This window comes from Balaenoptera borealis (genome assembly GCF_965194805.1).
Source record: "Balaenoptera borealis genome assembly, chromosome: 13".
NCBI lineage: Eukaryota > Metazoa > Chordata > Mammalia > Artiodactyla > Balaenopteridae > Balaenoptera > Balaenoptera borealis.
This window is the reverse complement of record NC_138870.1, coordinates 53,734,854-53,742,922: the sequence shown is the minus strand read 5'-3', so window position 1 is coordinate 53,742,922 and position 8,069 is coordinate 53,734,854. Positions and strand designations below refer to the sequence as shown.

Here is an 8,069-nt window from a genome sequence, read left to right as displayed (position 1 = left end):
ATAAATTAGCAAATTAACGTGAAACTTTAAGGTTTGTGATCAACAAATTAATATTTTTGATGCCAAAATTAGGGTCTTGGTGAGAAATTTCTATCAGTTTGTGAAATTGAAGGTGAATCAGAGTGGTAGCCTAGCATTTGGTGTTTTTTTTTTTTTTTTTTGGAATTACAAAGCTACTTTTAATACTTTGGGGTGAGCCCCACAGGAATAAAAAACACTGGGAAGGGGTAACCCTCTCACCCCCAGGAGTGGCCCAGGGGCAGAGAGGCTACCTGAGGGGAAGGAAGCACAAAAGGGACTCGCTGCAGACTCAGGGCAAAGGGAATGCCATCGGTGCTGGGACCTGTGAGCACTACAGGAGAAAACGCGAGCGTGGTGGGGCTGGCTCCAGGCACACAGGCGAAGGGCAAGAGGGTTGGACACGAAGCTACAAAGCTACTTGGGTTCCTCCTTCTTCTCGTTTGCCTTTTTCTGCTTCTGCTGCATGATCTCCGAGTCCCTCTGCTTGCGGGCGGCAGCAGAAAGCCCGTCATCTCGGCGCTTTCCCTTAACCGAGTCGCTCTGCTTTTTCATATTCTTCTGGCGGGCGAGCTCGCGCTGGTTACCGCCGCAGAGCGTCGGGGAGGGCCTTTGCTTGACGAGGTGGGGAGGTTCTCAAGAAGTGTCTCGGTGGGCAAAGGGTCGATTTCCGGGCTCCAAGTGTGAGGGTCGCTAAACAGCGCTCCTAGAGAAAGGTCTCGTTGGGGTAGCCAAAACGAGGTCAATGCCGAGGTTCGGCAGTCGTGTTTAGGATGGAAAAGGAGAAAAGGGCAAGAGGAGGGGGGTCTCAGTGCTCACGGGTCATGGCAACGGCAGCGGCTCCTAGCATTTGGTTTTTAACAATTCCAAAGATACTCATGGCAACTTTAATAGCCATGGTTTCTGTTGAGGTGATCTACACACCTAGCTGCGTTTGCTTTTACCCTTACAAAGTTTCAATTTTTCACTCTGTTTTAAAGTTAGCGTAATCCATTAAGTGGGGTTTCTTCCTTCTTCAGAGTATAATCTGCTTGGCTCTCTGTCTTTCACCTTTCTGCTGAAATGTATGTTCATGTTTGGCTCTATTCCCTGGTTATTTTTAGGCTGAAAAAACAGGCAATCTTGGTTTTTCAAACACTTTTACTCAACTTAGCCTACTTTTATAAAATCAAAATGGAGGTCTTGATACCTTTTACTTGGTAAAACTCAATTGTGCTTTCAAAAGACCTCTTCGTAGTTGAGCCGTCAACCCCGCAGTTAAGCACATCTGAACTTGGGTTTCATGGCTGTCTTCCTCCACATTATTTTTAGAAGCAGTGTTACATCTTAACACATGCTTCCTTAACACTTTCCTTCAGTAGGTGTTCATGGGGAAGGAGACGGGTCAGTGAAACCATAATGGGCTGTGGAGACCTTCACTTCTAGGTTATTGATTCAGAATAAAAATAAGCCACAAAGAGTAATTGAGTTGTAACTATTTGATAGTTCCTTCGAAGCTTGTGTGCAGCGTCATGATCAGAGTAGTCCTGTTTTTCATGATTGGACGGAGCCACTGTTTTTACTGGGCGGCCACAGCAGGTAAGCTGGCAACATTGGCAGAGACCGGAGAGCCCCTTTGAGCCCATGTAGGAGGCCTGCCCACTCGGCCTGGACTCCCTGGTGCAAGAACCCACTGGCCTGTTTTCTGGGGAGAACATGTGTTTTTCTTTTCTTTCTTTTTCCTTTTTTTTTTTTTTTTAAAGTCATATGATTTGTAAAAAGCCAGTTTGCTTTTAAATAGAAAGTAGTGATTTACCTCTGCATTTTATTCACTCAGGTTCTGTGAAAATCTGGACCGATTTTACAGCATTGAACTTACATAAAAAATTGAAAACAATTGGAACTAAAAAGTCAAGTCATTTTTCCTCCCTTTCGTGTTTTGCTGAGAAGCTGAAAAATATTCCTTGGTGTTCATGTATTTTTTTTCCCTAGGTAAAACCACCATTAGCCTTAATGATATGGTCTCCCGTGTACCTAAAAGAAATATGCTTCAGTGGAACGTGGAGGCGAGTGTAAATAAAACATATAGACGATACTTAACTAATTAGTCCTCGCCTAGAACATATTTGAATTGTATATTTATTTTTAAACATATTTTGGTTCAGGCCAAGAAACAAAGTCATTTTACTCTGAGATTTGTCCTTTAAAATCAGTAATGAAATGATCTATAAAGTCTGTGCTTTGCTAATTGGAAGAGTACATCCTCATATTTTCTGCAGACTGCTTGCTTTGAAATATGTTTCTAAACCACAACTTGATCGATGTTTATGGGTAACCAGGAGTGTAGTGAACACTTGTTTGCCAACAAGGCCATCAAGGAGTGTTCATTTCAGGATGCTGTTTGGACACCGGGTAAATTTTACGACTTTGTCCTTTGGGTCCAACCTGGTGTCTGACTATGTCATTTTAGGGAGTGTGTGACAATAAAGCTGAATTCTTAACTGAGGAGCCAATACCCTTTATATAATCGCTTTGTATGTTTGGACATACTGAAGAAAATTTACTTTCAAGAAAGAAAATATTTGGTATTTTCAACCTCACTCCCAGTAATCAGTCAGGTGATCGTCAAAATAAGTTCACCCTTTGATCTAACAGCAAACTTGCAATTTTCTTTGGCAAGTGAGCCTCTGAGCTTGACTTCCTTATCTGTAAAATGGGGATAAGGAAACGTGGGCTGTCTTTTTCAAAGGATGTGTAAGAATGGAGTGACATCACGCATGTAAAAAAAAAAAAAAAAAAAAGGCTTTGCAAACTTACTTGAGTTTGAATGCTGTTTTAATAAAGATGGACCACTCTTTCTTTAAACTCAGCACCTCTCCTGTTCTTGTCTTTCTCTTCAGATTGGTGACAAACCTGTGCTTAGTCGTTAAGTTTGAACGGTACTTAAAGAACTCGTTTAGCAGAGGAGGCAGATAAATGTCTAACCAACCCACCCACTCTACTTATTTTAGAATCTTTGTGGGTCTTCGTTCCCAAATTTTTATGATTGATGGTAGCATCATTTCACTTCTTCTGTTTTCCTACTGATTTTTTTTTTTTGTCTGATTGCTCTATCAATTACTGAGAGGGGTGTATTAAAATCTCCAATTGTGACTGTGGATTTCTTTATTTCTGTCGGTTTTTTGCATTTTGTATGTTGAAGCCCTTTTATTAGGCCCATATACATTTATGGTTTTTCTGTCTTTCTCATGTATTAACCATTTTATCATTATGAAGTTTCCCACTTTATTTCCATTACTACTCCTTGCTTTGAAGTCCTTTTTCCCTCATATTTTTATGACCATTCCAGCTTGCTTATGTTTCCTGTTTGCATGGTATGTCTTTTTCCATCCTCTCACTTTTCATTTATTTGTATCTTTGTTTTTAAAGTGTCTGTAGTGAGAACTAAAGAGAGAAGACTGATTAAAAAGAGCAGTAACCAACTCTGTGCTCGCCAATCTGACAATCTCTGCCTTTTGATTGAAATGTTTAGTTCATTTCTCCTATGAAGTTTTCACAGTCAGGGTTTTGCTGATGGTATCCTCAAACCATCATTTAACATGTTTTCTATTCTCTTTTTTCCCCTTTATATTGGGAGTTAGATCAAGATGTTTGGTCAGATTCAATATTTTATTTTCTTCCCTCCCTCCCTCCCTCCCTCCCTCCTTCCCTCCCTTCCTTCCTTCCTTCCTTCCTTCCTTCCTTTTTGGTAGCAAGTGTTGTGTGTTTTATTAGGCGGCTAACACCTGGCATTACTAAATCGGTTTTATCACTAGAGGTTACAAAACGGTGATATTCTAATTATATCATTCCATTTTCATTTATTAGACAGAAACGTTCTACAAAGAGGAACTTCACCTCCAACTGTTTGGTTACCTTGAAGAACAGTTCATATAGGAATGGCTGGATAAATGCTTTACTGTTTTGCCAGTTTTTAAAATAATGAGTTAGTTGTATAGTATCTTCCAGAGACTGGGGAGTTTTTAAAGAAATGTATAAGAATTTATAAGGATTTCTGCCTTCTCCGAACTCTTAGGTTTAACCCCGAATTTGAAACAAAGCAGCCATTTTTTCCCCTTGTCATAGACACTTTTATATAAATATTATGACCTTCCCTTATTTCTTCCTCATGGTTGATTTTCTCTCTCGATTACTGTTAACTCTTTTCCTCTGCTTTTTTCCTCCCTCACTCCCTCCCTTCTTTAATTTCCAGTACCTTCCAGCAGTTCCACTTTAGCCACTGAAATTTTTCCCATGCCTTAGGGAGCCAGGACATACCCCAGTGGTCTTTGGCCCAATTTTGGAAAGCAGCATCTGAAAGTATTTATTTTGATTGTTTTTACAACTAGTAAGTTTTTTTTCAGGCAGTTGCAAAGGAATCCATAGAGGGGAAAGTTCAGTATTGACACTAATGGGGTGACCACAAAAAGCCCAACCACTTCATGAGCACACAAGACATTTAGCCAACTACAGCCAAGCAGTGCTGTATGTATCTAGTAGATTATTCGACAAGAAAAGCTACTCAGAACTAAAATCTTTCTGAGTGTATTTTCACTATAATTTTTTACTATTAAGTAGATCATTCTTAGTCTGTTTTCAATAATTCGTCTGTATAAAAACATTACATTAACTTCTGATTTTGTTTTTCCTTTAAGTAAAAGTTTAAGAAAATAGATTCTTTTTTTCCCCATCTAAGTGAGAAAGAAACAACATACCATGTGACTTCCCAAGAAAGCCCTGTAGGTGGAGTTTAGCAATTCCCCCTCTACTTTTTCTACCAATGCAATTATTTCATGGCCTTTTGCCTGAATAATTCTAAGCTGCTTCTCTAGAGGAAATGAGTCAGAAGAAATAGGCTTGACGTGCACTTCTGCCTTTGGAGACTTCTCTTGATATCTTGTAAATCCATGAGGCTTCATTAAATGCAAGTATTTTGACTTGTCTGCATATTTTTTCAATCTGCTTTTGATAATATCTGTTTCTGGGATACTTTAAATTTAAAACCCTATGGTATGTGTAAAATATCAATGCTAGAAATTGGGGAGATGCAAGTGGGTTCTGCTTTCTGTAGCCCCTAACTAATGTCAGCACCTGGGGACAGGATTCTGGGTGGCGGTAGAACTCAGGGAGGGGCATGAGAGGCAACTGTGTTGAGGTACATTCTGAAAGAGGACTGCTTAGCTGTGCAGTGGCAACAGCAGGAACATGTAGGATGGCACTTGACATTGATCTAGCAGAGGAATATAGTCATTGGGACTTTGGCTAACTTTGTCCCGAGGGGACTTTTGCAGGTCTTAAAAACTGTAGAGTAATTCCAAAATTCAGTTAAATTTGAAAATCTGATGCCTCATTTGATCTGAGATTTATAAGGACTCAGCTGATCAAACTTCTAGATTAGGTCTAGACTCATTTCATTTTTGATGTGTCAAGATCTGGCAGCTGTAGGACACCCCTTGACTCCAGAGCTATCCTGGTTTCAGTCACTCCAGGCTAGGCCAATAGAGCAATCGATCCCCAAAGCAGAAGCAGATAGAGGATATGAATGACTCCTTTCTAGTATTCAACATGTATTCATTTAACAACTATTAAACATCAGCTATGCCAAGGATGGTGATACAACAGTCAACCATGGCATACATGGGGCCTGCTCGGTTAGTGCTGGTAGTGAGCTGAGCCCGCTCCGACCACCCAGGCAGGCCAAGAGCTGAGGGGGTTGTAAGCAGGAAGGCAATGAGTAGTCTTCAAACTTGTTTTACTCGTATACCTCCCTACCAATTTTAGAAAAACCATGATACCTTGATGGATTTTTTTTTTTTAAATCCGAAATCCTCATCATTACATTTAAATGTCTCAAATGATGCAATTTATCATGCATTGTAGATACTGACATTTAAAATAATATGTTAATTGTTCTTTTAAATGTATCCAGTGAAATCTTGGTATAATAGAGACTTGGTAGCTACCATTTTCCATGTTTAAAAATATCTTAATAAGCTTTGTAACAGTTGGAAATATTATATTGCTCCCTGAACTCCATTCTGCTTCTCCCATAGAATCTTATTCTAATATGATTTTTTCCTTAAAAATCTTATTGATCACCCTATTAAATACTTCTCAGCATATTATATATATAAATGTTCTTTCTGTTACCATAAGGCTCTGAGTCTAATGACCAAATGACTTACATATGAGAAATTTTATTTGAACATTTTATTTGAAATATCTCTTTCAATGAAATGAGTAGGTACCGTGTTTATGGTGACTTGGTTAATGAAATAGATTGTCTAAATGTTCCTTTGATGGGCGGAGATCTTTACACCCTTCAGTAATACCTCATGTTAAGAACTGTGAAGGGTCTGATATTTTACAAGTTACCCTGCCATAGTTTCATGGATGCTGGCAGAACACAGGAGAAATTACAGCAGTAGCAGTAGCCGGAATATCACCATTTTTGCACTGGTTTTCTGAGCCCCAATTCCCGCAGGGCCAATATGGATGGGCCCAGGTGGATGCCTGCTCATGCAATAGGTTGCATTTCAGGAGAGAATTCTGACCTTAGGAAACCCAAGTCTTTTTAATGGTCAATAAGCATGACTTCCGCTTGCCCAAGTGAGACATGGTTATTCTGGACAGTAAATGTATTAGTTTCCTAGGGCTGCCTTTACATAGTACCACAAATCGGGTGGTTTAAAACAACAGAAATTTATTGTCTCTCAGTTCTGAAGGCTACATGTCTGAAATCAAGATGGTGGCAGGGCTGTCTTCCCTCTGAAACCTGTAGGGGAATCCTTCCTTGCCTTCCTAGCTTCTGGTGGTTTGCTAGCAATCTCTAGTATTCCTTGGCTTATAGCTGCACAACTCCAGTTTCTTCCTTCGTCATCACATGGCATTCTCTCTGTGTGTCTCTGTCTTCACATAGCTGTCTTCTTATAAGGACACGAGTCATATAGGACTAGGGGCCCGCCCTACTCCAGTATGACTTCATCTTAACTAATTACATCTGCAACGACCCTGTTTCCAAATAAAGTCACATCCCGAGGTACTGGGGATAAGGACTTCAAAATCTTTTTGTGGGGAGGGACATAATTCAACCCATAACAGTAAACATGTCTGCTTTTTAGATAAAGGGAGCATCCTGTGTTCCAAGGATACTCACCAGGACACAAACATCCTTGAAAGATAGTCCAGAATTAAGGGCAGTTAGTGCCTCTCTCTCAAGAGCTACAGAAACATGAAAAGCTCATGGAAAATCTTCTAATATGCCACGTAAACTTATGGGTGAGAAGTGAGTTTGCTTTTACATAGGAAAAGAGCAGTTATTAAAGGAGAAACTAGAAAGAAGCAGCTTAATCTCTGTGAAGGTGCCTTATGATAGGTTATTTGGGGAAAAGAGTTTATACAGAAGTTGAGGATCTGAAATTGATTTCCTGGAAATGACCCCTATCCTCATATCTCTTGGGAAATATTCACATACCCCAAGTGGTAGAGTCCCAGTCTGAAGATCACTATTATAAGAGATGTGGAGGTGTATCTGGGCTGTGAGTAGCCACAACCAGTACAGCTTTAAAGTGTTCTTGGTGTTGTGATGCCTCCTTCCATTTTCCTGAACTTTGAGAGATGTCTATCCTAAAGGTTGCAGCTGGGCTGAGCAGTGTCATCAGAGAATTAAAAGAAGAGAGTCTGCATTTGCTTAGGGAGAAGCAGATCAGGAGTGGGCAGCAGTAGCTGGAGGGAGATTGACTCCAGAAATTGTAAGAGGTGGTTTGCAGCAGAGCAGTGGATAACCTGTGCAGATACAGCATGGATTGATGAGGAGCAGACCTGTGGCTAAGGCCACAGACACCTGGGGTGGGGTCCTGATTCCCAGAAACAGCAAGGAAAGGAATTTATCAAGACCCTGGAATTCCTGCAGTTATGCAGGATGGGGAGTTGAAGTTTTCTTAAAATGGGTATTAATAAATCCATGTGACCTCATTTAACACTCCTGTTGACATAGTCTGGGCATGCCGGTTAAACTTTCTGACCCAATTGTA

The 8,069-nt window shown here is 40.3% G+C and overlaps 1 pseudogene across 1 annotated transcript; it reads right to left on the bottom strand.

Moving 5' to 3' along the window:
- Positions 1-291: 291 nt before the first annotated feature.
- LOC309609590 (small EDRK-rich factor 2 pseudogene) lies at positions 292-642 on the bottom strand (annotated as a pseudogene). Its single transcript has one exon. The product of its transcript is annotated as a small EDRK-rich factor 2 pseudogene (transcript).
- Positions 643-8,069: the final 7,427 nt, after the last annotated feature.